Below are 27,259 nucleotides of genomic sequence, written 5' to 3'. Positions count from 1 at the left end.
AGGAGCAGCAGAGCTGTCAGACTTGATGCAGCACTGTTGCAACCCCAATCGGAGCACCACACCTCTTGCATGATAAGGGTAGCTAATAATAATCATATCGGTGGAGTGGCATTTAAAAATGGCAGGAATGTTGCCAGCAGTAATATAGCTAAATATTTACCTAGGCAGTTGATATTTCAGTTCAGTGTTAGTGCTCAGCTGACATATTTCAGATGCAGACAGATTCAAATTCAGATCAGAGTATTGGCTGTGAAGAGGCAACCACAGCTGATTAAAACAATTCCCTTGGTCGAGTTCGCCATTACCTTCCAGTTATTGTAGCCCACTTTTACTGTAGTGTATTCCCTTTTCAAAGCATCTTTATTTCCAACGTGTTGAGAGGAGCGCCATCGGAAAAGGCGGGGGTCCACATTGCTGGAGGTTGAACCCAAATATCCTCCCATGTTGTAGGCCCTGTAGTTTCAGCCTGTTTGTTTCCATGTAGCTTCAATGACCACCAGATTATAAATCAACAGTGTACATCCCTGCTATACCAGGTCCATTGCAATTCACCTCCTGGCCAGAGGGGAGCGGCATTAGACAGACACAAATGTATAAACTGTGGTCTGCAGAGGTTAAAGCTACAAAGGAGTTATGCTGGTTAGTAGAAATAAATATTTCTCTCTTAAAAACAGGTATTCAAAAATATCTATATCTATGGTAAATATCAATATGTGTGATATTGGTCAAAGAGTTGTCCTTTCATCATTTGCACTGCACTGAAAATGAAATCTCAAACTCTTAGACCAAATGTGGCTCTGAATAATCTATTGCGGGCCTACAAATACACCTGTTTTTTTTCAGTGGATAAATGCTTTGAGGCGATAGCTTTTATTTCCCACCCCGACCCCTGCTTCTACTTTTGCTGGTGTCCAACTGTATAATGTGTCACTTGTCCATCCAGGTCAACGGCCTGGACATGCAAGTGGTCAGCCACCACAAAGCTGTCACCGCCCTGAGGAATACTGGGAGCTGCATCAAGATGAAAGTCATGAGGGAGAAGGCCATCCCGTGCCTCGATGCCTGCCGGGCCCAGCAGGAAAGCGCTGTTGCTGTCACCACGGAGACAGACATTCTCATGAGCTGGCAGCTTGTTGACCAGGAGGAAGGACGCCAGCAACCCAAAGCCCGGCAGCCAGGTCCGGCGCACGCTGTGGACTGTAGCCTGACCAAAAAGATTGAGACTGTGGTCTCTAAAGGCAACGGAGTGGTGGGTGGAGTTTGCCACTCCGATGGCTCAAGGTATAATTGTGTACAAAAGTGAGGCAGAATAGAATCCTAGGTTGGAAATTGTCTTTTTAAAATGACTCCAATATTATGTCTTATTTTTTCAGAACATTCTCTCCATCTATAGGTTATGGCAGCGTTTCCCAAACTCGGTCCTCGGCACCCCAAAGGGTGCACATTTTGGTTTTTGCCCTAACACTACAAGCGGATTCAAAGATGGATGATTAGTGGATTATTCAAATCAGATGTGTAGTGCTAGTGCAAAAAAACTAAACGTGCACCCCTTGGGGTCCCAAGAACCGAGTTTGGGAAACCCTGCGTTATGGTCTTCATGATTGTTCATGTCTTTGGTTCTTCTCAGCCTGATCTGGAGACTGTCCTTAATTGGTCATTTTTTTTAACAAGAACCGGAGACCTCGTTTAAAAGCCATGCACTTCAAGTGGTAGCATGACGGTAAGCAAGATGCTTTCCCAGGGGTCTAAAAAACACGCCCTTTCTTCACCCCCCTCTCCTTTATCAGCACTGTCTGACAAATTGACCTGGTAGAATCCAGCTGGTGGAAGCTCATCATTAGGCTGGTTTTCACCTGGTCAAGTCTTTTCCAATCAGTCGAGATAAGGAGGCGAAGGGAGGACAGACCAATCACATTTTTTGAAAGAGCTTCTGATGCAATCTTTGAAACTTGTCAGAGTCATCGCATAGTGTCCCATACAGATGTAGGATCTTCATTTGATCACCCTGTTGCGGGATAACTTTCCTGCAATGCAGGAAGTGTAAAAGTTGTAGTGTATTTTAGGTTAAAAAGGCTTCTGAAGTTTGTAATTTCCAGTTTGAAATTTCAGACTTGATTTTCACTTATGAAAAATGTATCAACCCCTACAACATCCATTAGATATAATCCACATAATACTGTAATTCACATTTCCAGTTGCTGCAGGATTATTCTCCTGCTGTAGCAAACTGGCTCAAATTAAGATCCTGCATCTCTATGCTCTTGTTGGCCCCTTATCAAATGACCTTAACTGGATTGTTCAATTCAAAAGTTTGTCAGAAGTGTTCCATGCTCAGAAGTTGTGTAATGCCAAGTTGAAGCCGTGACCCACCCCATCTGTTGTTTAGATGCAGCAATAGTATCCTTCAACCCCAGATTAATCAAAAAGATACCTACTGTCAAATTTCCAAAACATTTTCATGGCCTCTTTCCCATTCATTTTGGGATTAGGGCTCCCGAGTGGCGCAGCGATCTAAGGCGAGGCATCCCTGGTTCGAATCCAGGCTGCATCACATCCGGCTGTGATTGGGAGTCCCATAGGGTGGCGCACAATTGGCCCGGGGTAGGCCGTTATTGTAAATAAGAATTTGTACTTAACTGACTTGCCTGGTTGAATAAAGGTTAAATTTAAAATTAAATAAATTAAGTGGTGAATCTGGATCTAGACAACAGATGAAGTGAGACATGGACTAGTCTTGACAATTGTGAAGTTCTAGTTGTGAAATGCCAGTATGCTGTCAGTATGCTGTCAAACTAGATGATTTACCGATCATCCATTTTATTTCCCACCCAATCATGTTCAATTCCTGGGCATCCACTGCTAGATACCTCAGATTATCCCCCCCCCCCCCCCCCCCCCCCCCGCCCCCCCCTCTGACAATGATATGGAGCCCTTGACACAGAACGCTGACAGGGAGGCATTAGACCGCCACAGGATCCAGACGGCCACATCCACTCTAACAGTGCTTACTATTATCCCCCCTGACCACATGCCTAAGGTTTGCATGCAAAAAATGTTGACAACAACTGACTTGTTGCACACAACTGTCTCTCCTTACCTTTGTATTGACTTATAAAAAATGTAAGATATTCCAACTAAAGACATGTTCATGTAAGTAAAAAAAGAGTAAAATTGGCAGTTGTCATTACATTGCTATTTTGGGAGAATTTACAACACTGTTCATTGATGTTAATGACTGCTACAGTACATGGTAAGACCATGGCAAGAACTAACTCATTGAACAACGGGAGTCTTTGTTTGGGCAGAACAATAGACTTGTTCCATCCATGTAGGAGTCCAACCACAATGACACAAAGAGTATTGTTACACTCCAGCCTCTCATTCTGAAAGGAAGACTCACAAAACGTAGATGAAAAATATCTGTTAAGCACTTAAAATATGTTATGCTCTTCCAATTTAGAAAGTTTATGTTCAGTTGATCAAAGGGTTATTCTTCTAGCTACCTCTACCAATGAACCACTGAGCCACCGGATGGTTTGGCAAGTGGTTATTGGTATTCCCCCCTAGCCACGAGAGAGTGAGATGCCCTTTTTACTCTCACCAGTAGGAGCTTAGATCCACTGTTTAGTCACTCCAGGCATTGTGAGTGACAGTCTCTGCAGAGGCTCAGTCTGAAACCTCACTTCTCCCAACACCTGCAGCCCAATGCTACATAGTCTTTTCACCTTGCGGAAATATTTCTTAAGTGTGAACGGCCAAAGAGTCTTAATAACATAAAACCTAATAACTTACAGGTCTTTGTAATTAAAATGGTCAAAAACAAACAAAAATGTATTCTTAGTAAAGAGCAATTTCATAAGCAAGAATTTTGCTATGACTGTCAGGGAGTAGTCTGAGTAGCCTCTGCCGAGTCCCCAACAACCAGATTTTCATGGGAAATGGAAAGAGAGCCTGCAACGTGACTTCCGCTTTTGAACGTTAACAACGGATTGGTTGAACAGCGCAGAAGAGAACTTCCCCCTACAGTTTCTTTCTTCTCATCAAGACCAGGATGTAGGGGATCTAGTTTCAGGCTTTTCTTTTACGCCTGCTACGTTAGGTTAGAGCTGAGTGGGGAGGGGAACACTAAAAATTAGCTGTTATTGGCAGAGACGTTTGACATTCTTTATTTTGGTCTATTAACTAATTTACCTCATGGTGATGTCACCATGGAAGGCCCAAAATCCATCCCACCAAATCAGGCTGACATTTCAGGTGGTGTTTTCAAACAGTCCTTCTAATAACTGCCATTTTTCATGTTACATACATTATCCCTCCCATTAGGCTTGTCCAATAAGGCCCCTCTCGCAGACCACTTCGACAGTCCTAGCAAAATTCTCACTTGAGATATTAGTTTTTGCTGAGAAACTATTTTTGTTAGTAAAAAAAACACACAAAACAGTCAGGTGCTTAATTGTTACCCATAAATGATTTTATGTTAAGATAAAAACATCTGCATTTGACCTTTAATCCGTTAAGAAAATCCTGCTTCTGTATTAGAATGTGCAACACTTTAGACTTTACTTGCCCAGTATGATATTTCATTTTGAGATTCATTCTTTCACTATTCTTATATTGCCAATTATTACATTTCTCAAACATTTATCGGAAAGCTTTGTTTTGTGAATCTTGTTGAAAAGTCAAGGCTCTGTGAAACCTGTATTTGACAAAATTAGAGATAATTGCAACGCAAGTTGTACAGGCCCAAGTATAAGCTGTACAACCACAAATGTATGTTCCAAGTTTGAAAGGGACCCTTTAGTTTAACTATTCTTCGCCTGACTAACAAAGTGAGTTCCTGCGGTGCACTTCCCATATCCCACCTGCCACAACAACTTGTTATTCACAGCTAGTATGCAGGATGCTCAATTCTGCTCTATAGCTGGAGTGTTTGATGAGCAAGGTCGCATTCTCTGGCTTACTCCCGTTTTTAAAAATGTATTTTCATCTTGTCTTCCACCTATGCTTTACACAATTGTTTTCAAGAAATGTGTGAGGGTTGAGCTGGATTTCTACAAAGCTGTACATAAAACAAACTTGTAAAAGTGGTGCACCTGACTTAAAATGTAAGATTTACATTTCTTCAAAGAAAGCTGTCATAGATATGGCTCTCTTGGCAATCACTCAACTAGATTCATGAGGTAGTCACCTGGAATGCATTTCAATTAGCAAGTGTGTCTTCTTAAAAGTTTTAATTTGTGGAATTTCTTTCCTTTTTAATGTGTTTGAGCCAATCTGTTGTGTTGTGACAAGTTAGGGGTGGTAACAGAAGAAAGCCCTATTTGGAAAAAGACCAAGTCCACATTATGGCAAGAACAGCTCAAATATGCAAAGAGAAACGATAGTCCATTACTTTAAGATCAGTCAATACAGAAAATGTCAATAATTTTGAAAGTTTCTTCAAGTGCAGTCGCAAAAACCATCAAGCGCTATGATGAAACTGGCTCTCATAAGGACTGCCACAGGAAAGGAAGACCCAGAGTTACCTCTGCTGCAGAGGACAAGTTAATTAGTTACAAACCTCAGGAATTGCAGCCCAAATAAATGCTTCAGAGTTCAAGTAACAGACATCTCAACATCAACTGTTCAGAGGAGACTGCGTGAATCAGGCCTTCATGGTTGAATTTCTGCAAAGAAACCACTACTAAAGGACATCAATAAGAAGACTTGCTTGTGTCAAGAAACACGAGCAATGGACATTAGACCGGTGGGAAATCGAGAGTTTTGGTTCCAGCCGCTGTGTCTTTGTTAGACGCAGAGTAGGTGAATGGATTATTGCCGCATGTGTGGTTCCCACCGTGAAGCATGGAGGAGGTGTGATGGTGTGGGGGTGCTTTGCTGGTAACACTGATTTATTTAGAATTCAAATCGCACTAAACCAGCATGGCTACCACAGCATTCTGCAGCGATGCACCATCCCATCTGGTTTGCGCTTAGTCCCACTATCATTTGTTTTTCAACAGGACAATGACCCAACACACCTCCAGTCTGTGTAAGGGCTATTTGACCAATAAGTAGAGTGATGGAGTGCTGCATCAGATGACCAGGCCTCAACAAATCACCAGATCTCAACCCAATTGAAGATAGTTTGGGATGAGTTGGAATGCAGAGTGAAGGAAAAGTAGCCAACAAGTGCTCAGCATAATGTGGGAACTCCTTCAAGACTATTGGAAAAGCATTCCAGATGAAACTGGTTGAGAGAATGCCAAGAGTGTGCAAAGCTAACATCAAGGCAAATTGTGGCTACATTGAAGAATCTAAAAGATAAAATATATTTTGATGTGTTAAATTTTTTGGTTACTACATGATCTGTTATTTCATAGTTTTTATTACTTCACTATTATTCTACAATTAAGAAAAACCCTTGAATGAGTAGATGTGTCCAAACGTTTGACTGGTACTGTAAGTTCAGACTCTTTGCTATGAGACTCATGTGCATCCTGTTTCCATTGATCATCCTTGAGATCTTTCTACAACTTGGAGTCCACCTGTGGTAAATTCTATTGATTCAACATGATTTGAAAAAGGCACACAGCTGTCTATATAAAGTCCCACAGTTGACTGTTGAAGGAATTGTCCATAGAGCTCCAAGACAGGATTGTGTCAGGTGACCAAAAACCTGATGGTCACTCTGACAGATCTCTAGAGTTTCTCTGTGGAGATGGGAGAACCTTCCAGAAGGACAGCCATCTCGGCAGCACTCCACCAATCAGGTCTTTATGGTAGAGTGAACAGACAGAAGCCGCTCCTCAGTAAAAGGCACATGACAGCTTGCTTGAGGTTTGCCTAAAGGGACCTACACACTGTCAGACCATGAGAAACACGATTCTGATGAAACAAGATTAAACTCTTTGGCCTGAATGCTAAGCGTCACGTCTAGAGGAAACCTGGCACCATCCCTACGGTGAAGCATTGTTGTGGCAGCATCGTGCTGTGTGGATGTTTTTCAGGGGCAGGGCCTGGGAGACTATTCAGGATTGAGGCAAAGATGAACAGAGCAAAGTACAGAGAGATCCTTGATGAAAACCTGCTCCAGAGCGCTCAGGACCTCAGACTGGGGCAAAGGTTAACCTTCCCACAGGACAATGACCCTAAGCACACAGCCAAGAACACGCAGGAGTGGCTTCGGGACAAGTCTATGAATGTACTTGAGTGGCCCAGTCAGAGCCCTGACTTGAACCTGATCTAACATCTCTGGAGAGACCTGAAAATAGCTGTGCAGCAACGCTCCCCATCCAACCTGACAGACTTTGAGAAGATCTGTAGAGAAGAATGGGAGAAACTCCCTAAAATACAGGTGTGCCAAACTTGTAGCATCATACCCAAGAAGACAATGCTGTCATCGCTTCCAAAGGTGCGTGTTTACAGCCTTGGTGTTCACAGTAAACGCGCTCTGGAAGTTGCAGAGAATTTTCACAACGTTCAAGTTTACGCTCAGCAGACCTGAAATTTGCTCAGTGCCGTGACAATTGAGGGAACATTGCTCCAGACACCACTTTTTCTCCGTACAAGATTGGGTCAATTTTGCATCACTTAAAGGGGTCTTTTTTTGGAACTTTCTCCCAGACCACCTCGAACTGAAACGTCAAGTCCTTCAAATACAAAATAAAACAACTATCAACTGGACATTCATACAATGACTCATCCCAATAATTGTCTGCCTACAGTATCTGTCACTGTTGATTAAGCATTTGACCTAAATCTTTTATTTGTATTGGTGTAAATCCTGTGTTTTAATAATCAGGATATACATTTTCATTTTTCAATATTTTTAAAGGTTCCTTTACAAGATGCTCGGTTTATTTATTTTTTTTACCTCTCCTGCACTTGTCTTTTAAACTGGCATTGTTTTGTCTTTTCTTGTGTGAAAATAATGAAAAAGAAAATGTCTGCATGTGGCTCAAGAGAAGAAGGCAACCAACAACTGGTTTCCTGGAAACAGCCTTCCTGGAGAGCGAGAGAGCATGTTAATAATTCAGTATAGTTGTTTGTTTGCTCACACTGGTTTTGTTGAGTACACACAACTCTTTATGTTTTCTTGCAGCATAACCATAAGTGTTTGAGGGAATTACAGGCAGGGTTTGACCCTGATACACATGGGAATACATTCAGGTAGGATTAGAAATGACCTCAGCCCAGTGAAATACAATCATATACCCATAATCTGTAATATACACAATTATTGCCAAGAAGCCATTGATTTATGGGACCTACCTACTCACTAATTAATTCACAAACTAGGAAACCCTTTCTTTTTATAACATGTTGATTACTTTAATTACAGCAGCGCTTAAAAATAGATTAACTTAAAAAAAAAACATTTCCCTGAACCCGCAGGACCTTCAGCCAGACATGACAGTCATGAGGAATATAGGGCTGCAGCCTATGTCACCAATTGAGGAATGTGGGCACGTGCTATAGGAGAAAGATACGGTTAAGATTCAATGAATAAATAATGTCTACTTTTGCTTAAAGCAAGATATTTAATCAGGCCCTTTTGGCAACACGCATGAGCAGATACAAGTTACTTAAATTACTTTTAACCAACTTTCTTGGATGAAAATAATTTAGTCGGCCTATGTTATTCTGTCAGCATGTTCCCAAAAATGACCATTCTGTTTGATTTAGGCAATACATTTGGTTAATCCAGTGCTGCCCGGGATCCTTGGGACAGCCATACCCTAAACCCTAACCTTAACCCTTACCTAACCCTAAACATTTCACATTTCAACTTCAACGGGGGGACGTTCCAAGGATTCTGAGTAGCTGGGACCATTAAAATATTATTTTAAAGTGGCAATCAGCAGTTGAAACAATAACAAAGCATTTTCCCCACCACTTTCTCTAAAAAGCTGAGGGATGGGCCTGGAGAAACACCTCAAATTCATAGACAGAGGACTGGCCATCCATGAGATCACAATGATAGTTTTAAATCATGTTTTGAGGCTATAAAGTGTTTGTTTACTTTTACTTTGTTGACAAACATGGGAGTAAACAATATTATATTTTGGGTTCTGATGGGGTACGACAGTTGAACTAATTTCATGAGGCATTTATAAGTTATATATTCTTCAAGAATCAATGGGTACCGATCATTAATTCTATATGTCAGAAAATGGATGTAGCAACTGCAGATTTCCCCTTAAAGTGCTACAAAAAGAGTTCCTTCACATTTGACTCAGAGGGAGCCTTATTCAAAGCCTGTTCATTAGCTCTCTCGTTAGTCTTGTTTACAAAATCAAAAAGGCAAGTTATGTTGTGATTCATTAAGCTTTGCTCTCGAATCATTAAGAGTTCATGTTGAGTCTCCTGGCTTGCACATTACTCACTTTGATCTTTAGGTGATTGTCTGGTGATTTCCCCCCTCCTCTACACCATGTATATTTGATGAAAGATCAAAATTAAACTGAAAGAAAAACACTGATTTTGAAGCAAAACACTATGTGTGGCATTAAACATTGTCTGCAGATATCTGGCATTGCACATACTGTATAAACAATTATAAACAACAATTATTATGACATAAGTGGCAGGCCACCAGCTCCCTTGCTAGTTGTATTGCAGTCCCAGTCCCATACAGGAGGAGGCAGGGAGATGGTTGAGCAGAGATGGACAGGGACAGCTGTGATAAAGGAGAAATGTGGCACACTTAGGGGATTAGACTGACCTCCCAAGGTCTGCTTTCATTGGCTTGTCAGAAGTCAGACAGACAGGCCGGTTGGGCAGGGGAGGCAGACATACTAGCAGGCAGACAGTAACCCAGACAGACACGCAGGCAGACAGAGAAGACAGGCAGACAGACCTAACCTACTCCCAAACCGAGAATAAACGTGTTTAAAGAGGCCTAACACATTCAGAATATTCAGTCAGGAGCACCAGTCTGCTGCTTCTATTTACTTTGAAGCTTCAGGGCGATTTGGCTTGCTTCATGGGTAGATAAATAGGCCTGCTATCTGCCGAAATCTGGAAGGGCAGAGTCAGACAGGTATTTTAAAATGGGGGGGGGGGGGGGGGGGGGGGGGGGCGGGGGGGCATAAAGGTAAGGCTTCTGCTCGTACATACAGTCTGCAGTAATAGACCACAATAAATCACACTCCCTTCTGCATTCATTATGTAGTCAATCATGTGTTGAATGAAAACCCCCTTGTTAATTAGTCATCCAGAAATTGTACAGTGCGTTTGGAAAATAATTCAGACACCTTCACTTTTTCCACATTTTGTTACGTTACAGCCTTCTTCTAAAATGGATGAAATGATATGCGCTCAGGACCTCAGAATGAAGTGAAGGTTCTCCTACCAACAGGACAATGACCCTAAGCACACAGACAAGACACTGGCTTTGGGGCAAGTCTTTGAATGTCCTTGAGCGCCCCAGGCAGAGCCCAGACTTGAAACTTATCGAACATCTCTGGAGAGACCTGAAAATAGCTGTGTTCCCCATCCAACCTGACAGAGTTTGAGAGGATCTGCAGAGAAGAATGGGAGAAACTCCCCAAATACAGGTGTGCCAAGCTTGTAGTTTCATACACAAGAACACTCAAGACTGTAATTGCTACCAAACGTGCTTCAACAAAGTACATGCAGGATGCAACTGGAAGCCAGCCAGCCTGACAAAGATATTACACCAGCTTTCTAAGGTGCTCACCTTAAGCGTCAATCATATCTGAATTACTAGCATTCCATTCCATTTAACTTGGTTCTCTGCATGCTCAGACTATAACACAGTGGAAAGAAATGAATGCACCCTTCAACATACAGGACCAAGTGGATCATAAGATTTCAGTGTGTACAAATTGCACTGCAAAAGTGGCTACAGAAAGGTTGCTGTTGTAGCAACACCGCCATATTTGTCCATCAGCTTCAATGGTCCAGCCCTCGAAGGATGGCCAACAGGGGGGAGATGTAGAGGAGCGTCAACTTCACACCATAGAAATAGAATGAATAGAATGGACTCCCCCGTTCAAGTCAATGATGGCATAAACGGTAGACTGGCAGCCATTTTGAGTGTACCAATGTCAGGAATGAAAATCAGGAAGTGTACCGTTTGATCTGTGCTGTGATTTGTTTAGTCAACTCAACTGACATTACAAAAAATGTGTTTACCAGTCAAATTGCCAGGGTTAGAGTCCAATTCTATTCCTTCTATTTCTATGCTTCACACATCTTCGCCAGACAGATGTCAACCACAAGGAGAATGTGCAAGGACCCCTCTTCACTGGCTAGACAACACAGGGGACAGAAAGTTCCTAGCAGGAGTCGTCCTCCCCAGTATGCCCATTTCACACCTACCAGCATAAGATAATGTTCAGGACAATCAGCCTTATTGAACCAAACGGTAGTCAGACAGGAGACAAACACAGCAGGGTCCTCGATGAAGATGACTACGGCTCAGCCAAGGAGATTCTCTATTGGAATCAACGGATTGCACACAAAGTACCTCAAACTCTTTTTTTTCCTCAAGCAAACAGTGTAAACAGACTGAAAATGACAGGGTTAAACGTGTTGAGATGTGTGTAATAAGACCGTTTTGGAATGTGTGCTGTGATGTTTTTCTGCCCTTAAAGAATTTATGAAAGTGTATAAAGTACTCTCGCATTCATGTGAACATTGATGAACTGATACCCTATAGAATGACACAGAACAATGCAGGCGATGAATGGTAGAGGACTCAGCCCCTGGAACTTTTCCGTCACTTAAACCAATCGCAGCTCTCCTGACCGGGAGACCTCACCTCTTCCTGTCCCAGGACTATAAACTGAACGTGTGAACACCAGTCCCTGTGTTCAGGATCAGTGACCAGACGTGGTTGTGGTCATTAAGAATCAAGAACGATTCTTGGCTACCTACCGGGGAAAACTGGACTTCTGAACAGCTTTGTTTTGGACTCTGCATGCATGGAGAGTTCTCTGAAGACCGTTGAGTGCAGGCAGACTAAACGTAAGAGTATCCAGCTTGAGCTCAAGTTCTATTAGTCATATGTACAGGATACACATGGTATACGCCATCCAACGAAACACTTGTATTATTTCTTATTGTAGAGAAGGAACCTGCAAGATAAGAATACGAACATAAAATAGCGATTTGACTGAGCGTTTAAATCTGTACCTGTTACTCTATTATTAGGCTATTTTTATTTATTCTTATTTCTCTTTATTTCTCTTCTGTCTTTGTTAGTTTTAGGACTTTCAAATAATCGTCCTGCTTTTATCCTTTGAATCAAAATGCTGCAGAATAGACAAAACCTTTTAACCTTCTTCCTATTCCCTTTCTATTCTGAATTGTTTACACTACCATTTTGCCAACAAAAGCTTCACTATTTATTCATCCTATAAGATTCATTGCTTTGTCTTGGTTATTTCTTAATAAATCTTTTGTTTAATAAAATATTTACTCTTCTCAGAGACTGCATCGCCTGGTCATTTCAATAACTCAATTGCCTTTGAAATGACAATTGTAACTCTTATAGTTTTTTGTTGACTAAGAATTAACAAGTAGTGCTCCAAATTAGACTATCACATTAAGACCATTCCTCTACACCCATCAAACTCAACTCTGGACCTCAGTCAGTTCCACCACACTGTTTGTTGTTCCCCTCTAATCAGGGACTGATTTAGACCAGGGTCACCTGGTGTGTGTTATAAATTATCAGGTAGAACAGAAAACCTTGTAGGGTTGAGTACCCATGCTCTACACTATTCTTAATGCAATTGTCTATAACTGTTTAATGGGAACAGACTTACTGTATATAAATAACTCTGGGGAAGTGGGTGAAACACTCGTCCTTGGTCATCATTACACCTTCAGAGACCACCGCTCCAGGGACCCCCTCGGACAAATTTGAACTGAGAGAAGAGCAAATACAATTGTGGCCATGCATTCCCGGGGGCACAGAGCACAGTTGCTAGCGATGGCATGATCATTATAGTTATCGGTGCCCTGCAGGCTGGATGCCGTCTGCAAGCTATTTGTGGCTTTGTGTGTCTATAAATGGAAGCCAGCGCTGCTCGGCACTTATCACAGGGTAATACATGTTAGGACTCCATATGGAAAAGTTGCTTAATCTGAATTATAGTGTGTAGCCGAATGGACCTCTGTAACCCTGAGAGCATTTCACCTTTACCTGGACAAACAATGCCTAGATGTGGAGAAGAGTGACAGCTCAAATGAGAGCCAGGGAAAGGTAAGAAGGGAATCAATATTTTAATTCAGTAAAGAACAAAGGAAGTAGCAGCTTAGTCATATCGCAGAGGTTTTACATATTATGGCAGGAATGCAACACCTAGTAGTGTGTAAGGTGTTTCCCTTACAAAAAAGACTGCAGTTTTGAAACCGCAGTAAAAGTGCAGTAACTGCAATCGACTGTGGTATTTTGGGCACAGTAATTGCAGCATACTGTAGTTATATTGCACTCTAACTGCACTGTACCTGCAATCTTTTTTCTTAAGGGTTGTGCTGCCAATGACCTTGTTTGAAAAAGCCTCTCCTCCCTCTCATGAGGACTGCCACAGGAAAGAAAGACCCAGAGTTACCTCTGCTGCAGAGGATAAGTTTGTTAGAGTTACCAGTCTTAGAAATTGCAGCCCAAATAAATGCGTCAGAGTTTAAGTAACAGACACATGTCAACATTAATTGTTCAGAGGAGCTTTCATGGTCGAATTGCTGCAAAGAAACCACCACTAAATAACACCAAAAAGGACTTGCTTGAGTCAAGAAACACGAGCAATGGACATTAGACTTGTGGAAATCTGTCCTTTGGTCTGATAGGTCCAAATTTGAGATTTTTGGTTTCAACCGAGGTGTCTTTGTGAGAGAGTAGGTGAACGGATGATCTCAGCATGTTTGGTTCCCATTGTGACGCAAGGAGGAAGACGTGTGATGGTGTGGGGGGTGCTTTGCTGGTGACACTGATTTATTTAGAATTCAAGGCATTCAACACATCATCCCATCTGGTATGCGCTTACTGGGACTATCATTTATTTTTCAACAGGACAATGACCCAACATATCGCCAGGCTGTGTAAGGGCTTTATGATCAAGTAGAGTGATGGAGTGCTGCATCAGATGACCTGGCCTCCACAATCACCTGACTTCAACCCAATTGAGATGGTTTGGGATGAGTTGGACCACAGAGTGAAGGAAAAGCTGCCAACAAGTGCTCAACATATGTGGGAACTCTTTCAAGACTGTTGGAAAAGCATTCCAGGTGAAGCTGGTTGAGAGAAAGCCAAGAGTGTGCAAAGCTGTCATCAAGGCAACGGGTGGCTCCTTTGAAGATCTAAAAAATATTTTGATTGGTTTAACACTTTTTGGTTACTTCCATGTGGTATTTCATTGTTTTGGTGTCTTCACTATTATTCTACGATGTATAAAATAGTAAGAATAAAGAAAAAGCCTTGAATGATTAGGTGTCCAAACTTTTGACTGGTACTGCACACAAACACTAGAAGTCAGAAGTTCACATACACCTTAGCCAAATACATTTAAACTCAGTTTCAAAATTCCTGACATTTAATCCAAGTAAAAATTCCCTGTTTCAGGTCAGATAGGATCAACACCATTTTAAGAATGTGAAATGTCCAAATTAAAGTAGAGAGAATGATTCATTTCAGTTTTTATTTCTTTCATCACATTCCCAGTGGGTCAGAAGTTTACATACACTCAATTAGTATTTGGTAGCATTGCCTTTAAATAGTTTAACTTGGGTAAAACTTTTCGGGTAGCCTACCACAAGCTTCCCACAATAAGTTGGGTGAATTTTGGCCCATTCCTCCTGACAGAGCTGGTGTAACTGAGTCAGGTTTGTAGGTATCCTTGCTCGCACACACTTTTTCAGTTTTGCCCACAAATATTCTATGAGATTGAGGTCAGGGCGTTGTGATGGCCACACCAATACCTCGACTTTGTTTGGAATTTGGAAGTATGCTTTGAGTCATTGTCCATTTGGAAGACACATTTGCAAGCTTCAACTTCCTGACTGATGTCTTGAGATGTTGCTTCAATAGATCCACATAATTTGCTTTCATCATGATGCCATCTATTTTGTGAAGTGCACCAGTCTCTTGCAGCAAAGTACCCCCACAACATGACGCTGCCACCCCCGTGCGTCACAGTTGGGATGTGTTCTTCGCCTTGCAAGCATCCCCCTTTTTCCTCCAAACATAATGGTCATTATGGTCGAACAGTTCTGTTTTTGTTTCATCAGACCAGAGGACATTTCTCCAAAAAGTATGATATTTGTCTCCATGTGCAAACCATTGTCTGGCTTTTTTAGAGCAGTGGCTTCTTCCTTGCCGAGCGGCCTTTCAGGTTGTGTCGATATAGGACACGTTTTACTGTGGATATAGATACTTTTGTACCGGTTTCCTCCAGCATCTTCACAAGGTCCTTTGTTGTTCTGGGATTGATTCACACTTTCCACACCAAAGTACGTTCATCTCTAGGAGACAGAACGCGTCTCCTTCCTGAGCGGTATGATGGCTGCGTGGTCCCATGGTGTTTATACTTGCGTACTATTGTTTGTACAGATGAACGTGGTACCTTCAGGCGTTTGGAAATTGCTCCCAAGGATGAACCAGACATATGGAGTCCTACAATATTTTTTCTGAGGTCTTGGCTGATTTCTTTTGATTTCCCATGATGTCAAGCAAAGAGGCACTGAGTTTGAAGGTAGGCCTTGAAATACATCCACAGGTACACCTCCAATTGACTCCAATGATGTCAATTAGACTAAGAAGCTTCTAAAGCCATGCCATCATTTTCTGGAGATTTCCAAGCTGTTTAAAGGAAGTCAACTTAGTGTATGTAAACTTCTGACCCACTGAAATTGTGATAGTGAATTATAAGTGAAATAATCTGTCTAAACAATTGTTGGAAAAATAACTTAGCACATCTACTTTGTGCATGACACAACTGACTTGCCAAAACTATAGTTGGTTAACAACACATTTGTGGAGTGGTTGAAAAACTAGTTTTAATGACTCCAACCTAAGTGTATGTAAACTTCCGACTTCAACTGTGTGTGTGTGTGTGTATATAAAAATAAAGAAACACAATAAATAGCGGATGCTATATACGGTTACAGTGCCAATACCAAATGATAGATATGTACTGTACATGCAGGTAGGGATTAGGAGAAAGTAGCGTAGGTGTCAGGGGAAGCCGTAGTTGTTATCCAGTTAACGGTCTTATGGCCAGGGGTTAAATGTTGTTTAGGAGTCTGTTGGTCTGAGTCTTGATGCACCAGGACCGTCTGCAGGAAGGGAGCATGAGGAACTGTCCCCGTCTCGGGTGGCTGGAGTCTTTGGCAATTTTTCAGGCCTTTCTCAGACACCGCCTAGCATGTACGTCCTGGATGGCTGGGAGCTCACCCCCAGTGACGCGCTGGGCCGTCCGCACCACCCTCTGCAGGTGCCATACCAGACGGTTATACAACAGGTCAGAATGCTCTCGATGGAGCATCTGTAAAAGTTCTTAAGGATTTCAGGGGACATGCCCAGTCATATTAGCCTCCTAAGGAAGGCTGTACTGGTGTGAGAGAACCGTGATACGTTTTAGGTGATGTGGACAACGAGGAACTTGAAGCGCTTGACCCTCTCCACTCTAACGTGGAGGGAGGGGTTGTTGTCCTGGCACCACACTGCCAGGTCTCTGATCTCCTCCCTGTATGCTGTCTCACTGTTGGTGATCAGGCTTGTCACCGTCGTCCGTCGTGTTGTCAGCAAACTTGGAGTTGAAATCATGCTTGGCCACTGTCGTGGGTAAACGGAGTACAGGCGGTGACTAAGGACACACCCCTGGGGGGCCAACCATGTTGAGGATCAGCGTGGCAGGTGTGTTGTTACCTACTCCTACCACCTGGGGGCGGCCTGTCAGCAAGTCCAGGTTCCAGTTGCAGAGGGAGGTGTTTAGTCCCAGAGTCCTTAGCTTAATGATGAGCTTTTTAGGGCACGATGGTGTTGAACACAGCTGTGGTCGATGAACAGCATCATCACATTGGTAATCCTCTTTTCTAGGTGGAAGAGGGCAGAGTAGAGTGTGATTGAGATTGCGTCCTCTGTGGATCTGTTGCGGTGGTATACGATTTAGAGTAGGTCTAGGGTGTCTGGAATGAAGATGATATGTGCCATGACCAGCCTTTCAAAGCACTTCATTAATAAAGATGTGAGTGCTACAGGGCCGTAGTCATTGTGGCAGGATGCCATGGAGTCTTTTGGGACAGGAACGATGGTAGTCAGCTTGAAACATGTGGGAATTACAGAGGAGAGGTTGAAAATTTCAGTGCATTTGACAGCTCTAACGCTGCGTGCACACAGGTTACTGCTGTACAGTACATTATGATACATGTCATCTAGTCTTCACTAACTAGTCGCCACATCACAACAAAAATAATCATGCTACACATTAGCAAATTCTTCAGTGGTTTACTAATGCTACCGCTAACTTTTTTAACTACAAAACACAGAAACTGTCACGTTGGTAGAAGGGATCGGGAAACAAGTGCAGGAATGTGTAAGTAAAAAAAATATATTTATCCAAATTACAGCGTGCCGTGTAAAGGCACAGGGACGAAGACCAAACAAACACGTAACAAACACAGGGTTGAAACCCAAACAAAAGAGCAAGGACTACCTCAAGTAAATACCACAAGAGCACAATGACACCACACGGGACGAGACCCATAATCATCTGCACAATACACACAACACGAAATCCAACACAGCACAGGTACTCACACGACCAACGGACATTGGAGCAACAACCAACAGGCAATGGTGAACAAAGGGCAGACTTATACAATTACTAATCGAATGGGACCAGGTGTGCGTAGTGACAGTTCCCGAGGGATCCGTGACAGAAACGTGCCATTTTCACATATGTTGATGTTGGGCTGATGCTGGAGATGATGTTAAGAGGGAGCATTTCATTGGGTGTCAGAAATTAAATACATGAATTACTTTTCTTTAATTGAATGGAATTCAATTGCTTGTGAATTTCATTAGCCTAACTGTTGTTCATTACTTTGCTTTAAATGAAAGTAGTACGGTTGGAATTCCTCTCTCAGCTGTGTACATTTGAGGCTACAGGTCAGGAAGAATTGGTAGAACAACATTCGTACTCCTTTCAGCCTGTGTCTACAGTAAGAGATATTGACTCAAACCAGATGGAACAATTTGTGCTGTGAAGAACTATACTTAGTGAAGGCCTGTTCACTAGTAGATGCTGAATTGAGCTCTGAGAGAAACATGTCTCAAAAGTCCAAAAAATATGATTTCCTTTACTTCTGCCTCACTTGAATATTGAATAGATCTTTATTGAGTTTTGCCTCCTGCATGCTGGGGACAGCCATTTTCTACTTGGCACAGATGCTGTATAGAAAGTCATTTATCTATTATGTTGTGGTCAGCATCACGTGTAGGGAGCTCAGCATTCTTTAAAATATATATATATATACATATATATTTTTTTACCCCTTTTCTCCCTAATTTCGTGGTATCCAATTGTTTTAGTAGCTACTATCTTGTCTCATCACTACAACTCCCGTACGGGCTCGGGAGAGACGAAGGTTGAAAGTCATGCATCCTCCGATACACAACCCAACCAAGCCACACTGCTTCTTAACACAGCGCGCATCCAACCCGTAAGCCAGCCGCACCAATGTGTCGGAGGAAACACCGTGCACCTGGCGACCTGGTCAGCGTGCACTGCGCCCGGCCCGCCACAGGAGTCGCTGGTGCGCGATGAGACAAGGATATCCCTACCGGCCAAACCCTACCTAACCCGGACGACGCTAGGCCAATTGTACGTCGCCCCACGGACCTCCCGGTCGCGGCCGGTTACGACAGAGCCTGGGCGCGAACCCAGGGTCTCTGGTGGCACAGCTGGCGCTGCAGTACAGCGCCCTTAACCACTGCGCCACCCGGGAGGCCGGGAGCTCAGCATTCTAATGTGTTTGGTCCATGTAATGTCTTACTATGTCACATTATAACTTTATGGGACCCTAAATGGAAAGTCAACCAACGGTCTCCATGGCATTGAGAGTTAATCTAAATGTCTAGTGTGCTACTGCCTTACACGTGAGATCACAGAGACGTTTTCTCTAAAATAGGAAAGCTTATTCTTGCCGAAGAAAATGATTGTCTTGAGCGCGTACAAACCCTATATCCACCATGTAATGACAGACAGACTGGTCTCAGCAGCGTATTTACCGAGCAGCTGGCAGATGGTTATATTTGTATATTTGCTTTTGAAGGAGGGGCAGTGTTTGGATGTAATTAAACTCTTGACGAAGTGACACACCCACTTGTTTATGTTCTAGCCTCAATGGAGATGCCAAATCCCCTGAAACTAGAAATTGCTTAGCTGTCCATAATGTAGATCTACAATTCTGGGTTAAATAATCTCCAAGCAATTCCATGTAAGTACACTTTTCTCTGTGGTCTTGATCTTGAAATGTTTAGAGTAAAGTGAACATCCAGTCGATAGTGGATGTATGTGTGACTGTACCCATAACGAACACCAACAGGGGTGGTCTGTTTCTGGGAATGATCTATTACTGTTTCTTGTTGGTGTTTGGTATTGGTCAGGGTATGTGCCATGAATTCTCTGGAGAAATACCTATGTGAGCTCAGGCCCAGTGAAATGACTGGCAGTATTGCCCCATAGTGGGGGAAATATGATCTGCGAGGACAGTATGACCTTGGCGATAGTCCCAGCAATTAAACCTTCAAGAGGAGCCCTAACGGGCAAGTAGGAAATGCCTGCCTTAACCTTTAAATCATTTATTTACCCGCTGTTGTGACTACAGAGGAAATACAGAGCAAGGGGTTAACATGTGAGAACACACAGTTTAAATAAAATGAAAGGTTCCTAGGATCAAGCATATATCCTTTTTGGATGAGACGACTGTTTACATATTATTTGCTTTGATGTGAAGAGACACAAACCCCGGAACAGACACATGCATACACACGATAACATACGCACCATAGACATTGATTTTGTGTTGTCGATATTTGGTAATATGCTAGTGGCCTGAGGGCACACACTTAGTGTCTTGTGAAATCTGTTGTGAATGTTTTTAAAATGGTACAACTGCCTTGATTTTGCTGGACCACAGGAAGAGTAGCTGCTGCCTTGCTAGTGGGGATCCACAATACAATACAAATACACCTTTCCTCTTCTGGTAAAAATCCATATGCGACCTGAATGGTTGGGTTGAATCCAGACAAAAAACATATTTAGCCATTCTCCATATGGACCTCAATGATAAAAGTTGAGTGGATTTGATGAATGTGGTGGCAAATGTTATTGTAGAGATTCAAATTGATAAAAATGGTGGGAATTGTAACTGAACGTTTAAAATGTACTTTAAATATTCCAAGGTCATGGGACAAAAGGAATCATTGAATGGTTCTTCATTTATATGATTTACACTGTTTTAATTCATTTGGTGCTGAATTTATCAATTCAGTTGTCAATGAATCCCCCATTATCTATTTGATTCAATAATCATTTACACCCCTCAGAACAGTTGGCCAACAACGTAGGAAGAAACCGTTACCACAGAGCTAGACATTAGATTAGGGGGCTACACATTATATTAGGGGGGCTATACATTAGATTAGGGGGCCTATACATTAGATTAGGGGGCTAGACATTAGATTGGGGCAGTTACTAGCCATACAAATGTGTAATTAAAGTTTGCATTCAACTTGTCTTTTTTCAATAAAAGGTCTTCATTAGTATGACTTGCAGGCATTTGGCTGAAATGATAGGTGGCAGGAGTTCTGAGAAGCTTTGTTATTATTTCTACTGCTGACTGCTCCTTTAAGGTTGTCACAGTCGTGTGTATAGGTGGCAGGGAAGACAGGCGCAGGAGAATCAAAACTTGGTGGAATGGAGTAGTTTAATAAATTAAAACACAAAACTCCAAAACCATGAGATACAATGAAACAAAGTGGGTACGAGGACCCGTCGCGCACCAAATACAAACCACGAATACTGAACATAAAACAATCTCTGACAAAGACATGAGGGGAAACAGAGGGTTAAATACACAACAGGTAATACATGGGATTGAAACCAGGTGTGTAGGAAGATAAGACAAGACAAATGGAAAATGAAAAATGGATCAATGATGGCTAGAAGACCGGTGAAGTCGACCGCCGAGCACCGCCCGAACAAGGAGAGGCTTTGACTTCGTTAGAAGTCGTGACAGGTTTGGGATAGGGTTAAAACCAGTGGAGGCTGCTGAAGGGAGGACGGCTCATAATAATGGCTGGACAGAGTGAATGGAATGGCAACAAACACATGGAAACCATATGTTTGATGTATTTGATACCATTCCACTTATTCCCCTCCAACCATTACCACGAGCCCGTCCTCCCCAATTAAGGTGCCAACCTCCTGTGGAACAACTCAACGGTTAAATTTAGGCAAGTTAAAGGGTAAGGTTTAGGGTAAGGTTAAAATGGTCCCTAGCACTGGGGATTAACCCCACGATCCTTGGAGCCTGCAGAGCCTTCTTGATGGTAGCCTACTTAATGGTGACAGCGCTCACTGTTGCCCCTAGTGGCAGGTATTTAAGGCATCTCTCGACGTCCTGGGAACCTGGATTAACGTTAAATACTGCATTGGATCTGGTGTGATCTGGCTGGTTGAAATGGATGATTGTGGCTTTAAAATTTTCTCTCCCTTTCTGACAGTGACTGAAGTGTAATCATCAAGTAATGCTACAAAGTAATGGCCCCATTTAAGAGATGAAAGCAACATGTCTTTTGACATCTGTATTTGCCACTCACACTCAGTTTTAAGTGCATTTGTGGAGCGAAGGCTTTTGATGGAGTAGCTGGCCTCTAGAATCTAGATTGCTGTAATAAAAGTGAGGTAGAAAACCATGATCGTGAGCGCTACTATCAAGACCACGGCTTCTTTTCACAATCACAACAACTTATCTTTGTTTTTAAAAGGGGAATGATTGGGCCTCCCGAGTGGCGCAGCGGTCTAAAGCACTGCATCGGAGAGCTAGAGGCGTCACTACAGACCCAGGTTTGATCCTGGGCTGTATCACAACTGCCCGTGATCGGGAGTCCCATAGGGCAGTGCACAATTGGCCCAGCGTCATCCGGGCCTGGGGAGGTTTGGCAGGGGGGCTTTACTTGGCTCATTGCACTCTTGCAACTCCTTGAGGCGGGCCGGGCGCCTGCAGGCTGACCTCAGTCATCAGTTGAGCAGTGTTTCCTCCAACACATTGGTGCAGGCGGGTGTTTAGAAGCTTGGTTTGGCGGGTCATGTTTTGGAAGATGCATGACTCAACCTTCGCCTCCCGAGCACATTGGGGAGTTACAACGATGAGACAAGATTGAAAAGAGGGGTAAAATATATAAAAAGGCTAATGATTGAAGTAAGGTTCAATATGTAGTACATAATATATCGTACAGCAAAACGTAAACACAATGCTGAGAACTTTTTCTGGGGGGGTGGACCCTAAGCAACATTTTATTTGACGCAGAGAGAAGAAAAATATGAATTTCCTGAAATTCAAAACATTTTGCCATGGGGTGCTGAGAAAATATTGCAGTTTTAAAGCAAGTTTTACTGCTATTCCACACATTTTGTCATAGGGTGGAGAGATTTTCTTTGCAGTTTTAAAGCGAATTTCCTCCAATTCTACACATTTAACCATGAAATACTGTATGCCATGTTAATATGTTATCTGAGTGAGAGTGACTAACAAAATCAATTGGGGTCCCCTGGAGGTCAGGGCCCCTGGGCACATGCCCTTCATGCCTGGTCGATAATTCAACCATGATTACTACAAGTTTAGATAGGTGGCTAAACTAACTTATCAATCTAAAAAGATTTAGCTGACATGGGCTAATTGAGTGACTGTCAGGGACTACTAATGCACAACCAAATTTCGAATTTTCACCATGTATTGTACTGTTCTAACTCTCAACAGTAAGTTCAGACCCCAACTGAGTTCCTAAAACTCTGTTTTTTGAGGAGGTCAGTGGCCCCCTAGCAACTGAGGGCCCTAAGCGACCACTTATGTTCCTTTATGTCCAGGGCCGGCCCTGATACTATAGTATCACATCACAAGAAAACAGACAACAGTTACCACATGCTCCTCACACCCTGTTCACAGTTAAGATCATAGTCACAGAAAGTAGAGGTACTGAGGTTGCTGCAGCACCCCCTGATAAATCACAATTAATTAATACAAATAAATGCCTTTATTATTCCTGTATGAGCGGAGAAAAATACTTGTCAGCAGAGCGAGGGAGAAAAACACCCCCGTAGACAACACCCCCACCCCAAAACATCTTCCTGCGGCCATGGCTAAGATGACTTTCAATGAGCAATAATGCCCACTTGCATTGCTGTATTGTATACAGTGACCTCTCAATGGCTACAAACCTTATGTTGCTGAACCATAATCAATAATAGCAATAGTCAAATACAGTACAGGCCTATACTGTATAGTATAAATCCATTATTTGGCAAGCACAAAACAACATTCACACTCAATTTGAACCAGTTTTAGTTGTTAATTAATGATTTATAAAGTACATGTAAATCATTATTATTACAACAAACAAGACCCCCCCCCCACCTCAATGTTTTGACATGCTGACATGAATTGACCAGGTGAATGAGTTCTTTCAAATAATTCACAAATGTGAACTTTTAACCAAATTATTACACAGCACCCTCTAGATTGGGAGTAACTAGCACGGTGACTACCAACTCTTGAGACAACCAACCCTTGAGACAACCAACCCTTGAGACAACCAACCCTTGAGACAACCAACCCTTGAGAAAAACATCCCCTGAGACAACCAACCCTTGAGACAACCAACCCTCGAGACAACCAACCCTCGAGACAACCAACCCTCGAGACAACCAACCCTCGAGACAACCAACCCTCGAGACAACCAACCCTCGAGACAACCAACCCTTGAGAAAAACATCCCCTGATACAACAAAACTCTGAGACAACCAACCCGTCTCCCATACCAATTGACTTCTGTGAAAATACGTCTCCTCTTATCTCCAAGGGAGCAGATTCCTTTTTCTCAGTTATAACATTGCATGAATTATTCAGGGTATTATTCAGGGTAGGAATACGATTTTTCCAACTCTCGTATTTTGCTATTATCTCTTTGTTTGTTCATGGTGTCTGGCTAATCCACTTTTGGTGTAGGTATACAATGTCTTGCTGTGCGTAATTAACACAATTCGTACCTAAAAGGACCTAGAAGCATTTACTGTATGTAACATGATATGAAAGTTATGGTCTGTCAGTCATGATATGTTGTGTCACTAATTGCTTTCAGCCTACTCTGTTTTCCACTATTTATAAGGACAGCTGGTGAGAGTGGACATTTCAAAGGCTGCTGATTGCACTCTTGTTTATTTTTTCAGAGTAAATCTCATTCAAATGGATTTATAACAGCATTCTGTTTTGGGGAGAATTTCTTGTGGAATGGGCAAGCAGTTTAGCCCTCTGCCAAGATATTAACTGAGGTTGTTATTCAATCATTTCCAGTGTATTTTCAGAAAGCATGTTTAATTTCCACTGCTGCTGTACCAATTAGCTACACTGTGGCGCAGCGGTCTAAGGCACTGCATCTCAGAGCAAGAGGTGTCACTACAGACCCTGGTTTGAATCCAGGCTGTATCACATCCGGCTGTGATTGGGAGTCCCATAGGGTGGTGCACAATTCGTCCGGGTTTGGCCGGTGTAAGCCGTCATTGTAAATAAGAATTTGTTATTAACTGACCTGCCTAGTTAAAGGTTAAATACAAAATAATAATAATAATAATGAAAATAAAACACAATTCTGAGAGCACTACAGATGTAGGATCTTCATTTGAGCCAGTGTGCTAAGGCAGGACAATAGTCCTGCAACAGCAGTAAGTGTTCATTATTATAATTAATTGATATTTTTTGTAGGGGTTGATAAATTTTTCGTAAGGGAAAATCAAGTCTGAAATTTTAAAGTGGAAACTTCAGATGCGTCAAGTGACATAATAAAAACATCCCCATCAAAATCCCTCAGTTTAAACTTCAAATACACTGCAATTTAAAAAAATGTCCTGCATTTCAGCGAAGTTCTTCTACACAGGGTGATCAAATCAAGATCTTATATCTGTATCACTTTTTCAAATTATGTTTGATGTTTGAAGCTGCTGTGCCGATCAAATACAATTCTGAAAGCAATAACTGGAAACCCACTATCAACCATTGATTTAATACCTGTAGCCTTAGTAGTTGTGTTTTTGTTGCTGTAATTAAACACTCATACTTCAATGTCTTGGAGCAACAGAGAAGGGAAAACAATGGAACGATCTGAAGTATAAGTTCAGTGTTTGTGGGGTTTCCACTAGTTACCACAGCCACAAAGTAAATGTTGGCTATAATATCTTAAAAATGATGGGGGAAAAAAATGTGCTTTTCAGTCTTAATTTAATGTTAGGGTTATGAATAACGTTAGCAGTGTGGTTATGGTTAGGTTTAAAATCACATTTTAAGAAGATCAATTGTATGTGTTTATGACTTTGTGGCTGTGGTAACTAGTGACAATCTTTGTTGAAGTCTTTTCTCTCAAGTTAGCTCTGGTCTCATGATAAACCCAGCGTCACTTCGCAATGGAGAAGTTAGGAGAGCATGAAATAAACAAGGCTATTTCTGTCTAGCGACATTAAATCGAGGACAAAACCTGAGCTGCCTGCTTACATTTACAGTGACTGTCAGTTCAGCTGTTGGCTCAACAAGAGAACACTCCAGTGATCCCAAGACATACCTCATGCAGTTAACTGCAAGTTTGCAAAAACTTAATTTGTCAGCAGTTATATATAGCATAGTAAAATACAATGTTGTGTCGATTCTGAAAAATTGCTAATTGCAACCAGGCTGCAATTAAAGGGACTTTTAACCATTTTTCAATTTCATATTCATCATCTCCAGCACCACTTCAACATCAACATTGCAAATTAATTGCGTTTCTATGTTTTGTAGTAAAAAAGATAGAAGAGAAGTGTTTCATCAACCAATTAGTAGGCAATTAGTAGGCAATGCCTACTCATAATTGGTTTAAATCACATGATGCACACCGATGATGTCATTTGAAATGTTCATCTTTTTACTACAAAACAGAAATGCGCCATTTTCACATTTGTTGATGTTGGGCGTTGTGCAGGAGATTTTGAATATGAAGTAGAAAAATGTTGACATTTCACTTTAAGTGTCACTATATGGCACTCCTACTCTCTGGTGGACAGATCTACCTTAACATAACTGGTACAGTAGAATGTGTCGGGAAGGAATGAGACGCATGGACCAAGGAGCAGCAGTAGTTCCGGTGTTTGGGTTTTTCGTCACTGTGTTTTTTTTTGTTTTGTTATTTGGACAAATCACGGTTTCGCAGGTGTTAACATCTTTCGAATTTCAGAAGGGGAGGGGAAATTCGTCCCGGGATCTTGCAAAGAATGAGGTTCCACAACTCATTCCGGTTCCGCTCCTTGTTCTAGCATCTATTCATCTCTTCTCTTAACACGTATGGACCCAGAACTTAATCAAGCAGTTGATCAATTACGCAAGCCTTTAGTTCTGGTTTAACCAACATTATGACACTCCCAATAAGCAAGTTAGTGGCATGGCATCACTCTGCTAGCTAAAGAAATGACTGTTGATTGCAGTGCCATTTATTTTTAAAGTCATGATCCATCTCTCTAAACTGGTAGTAAGGGATTCTAAACATTTACTTTATGTTCATTTCCTCAGGACTCTTAAATCCTATGTACAAAGTATGATCCAATTCAAGCAAGACTCTTCAATATTGAACACTCATAGTCTCGGTTGTTGTAATGAATACTGTAGTCTACATATACGAGCAGGTTGATGAGGCAGAACTGAGCGATTTCCATTAGATGGGCCAGCTGAAAAGTCAAAATGGGCTATTATTGTAAAAAATCATGAAACAAGTTTAATGATGAAAAATGCTAACCTGTCACATACTTCCTCGTCATTGTGTAAACTTTTGTGGAGTTAAGGTTTAAGTTAATTAACATATACATTGGAATATTAATAGGGAGACCCACAGAATGTATCTTAATTTATTTCAAGTAGTTAGATAATATTGATAATACAAAACATGTTTTCTTTCCAAATGGAGGAGGAGAAAAATGCACTTGTCTGCCTATATTCTTTGTCTCTT

The 27,259-nt window shown here is 41.9% G+C and overlaps 1 protein-coding gene and 1 long non-coding RNA gene across 7 annotated transcripts in view; one reads left to right on the top strand and one right to left on the bottom strand.

Moving 5' to 3' along the window:
- Nucleotides 1-8,309: 8,309 nt before the first annotated feature.
- Nucleotides 8,310-12,945, bottom strand: LOC118942064. The gene is made up of 5 exons (XR_005037989.1): nt 12,780-12,945; nt 11,887-12,086; nt 9,937-10,002; nt 9,369-9,445; nt 8,310-8,454 (listed from the first exon to the last, which is right to left on the bottom strand). It is a non-coding gene; the product is annotated as an uncharacterized LOC118942064 (long non-coding RNA).
- Nucleotides 12,946-13,011: 66 nt separating this feature from the next.
- Nucleotides 13,012-27,259, top strand: part of mlip (muscular LMNA-interacting protein) — a 44,402-nt gene continuing 30,154 nt past the window's right edge. For 2 of the 6 annotated variants that reach the window (XM_021576484.2, XM_021576483.2), the window contains exon 1: nt 13,013-13,219. The gene's annotated coding sequence lies outside the window, so the exon portion shown is untranslated. Of the gene's footprint in view, nt 13,220-27,259 lie in introns of all 6 variants that reach the window. The other 4 variants (XM_021576480.2, XM_021576478.2, XM_021576481.2 and 1 more) reach the window with 3 other exon arrangements.

The sequence above is a fragment of the Oncorhynchus mykiss genome, chromosome 20 (genome assembly GCF_013265735.2).
Source record: "Oncorhynchus mykiss isolate Arlee chromosome 20, USDA_OmykA_1.1, whole genome shotgun sequence".
Classification (NCBI taxonomy): domain Eukaryota; kingdom Metazoa; phylum Chordata; class Actinopteri; order Salmoniformes; family Salmonidae; genus Oncorhynchus; species Oncorhynchus mykiss.
The sequence above is the reverse complement of the archived record's forward strand: the minus strand, read 5'-3'. Positions and strand labels throughout refer to the sequence as shown.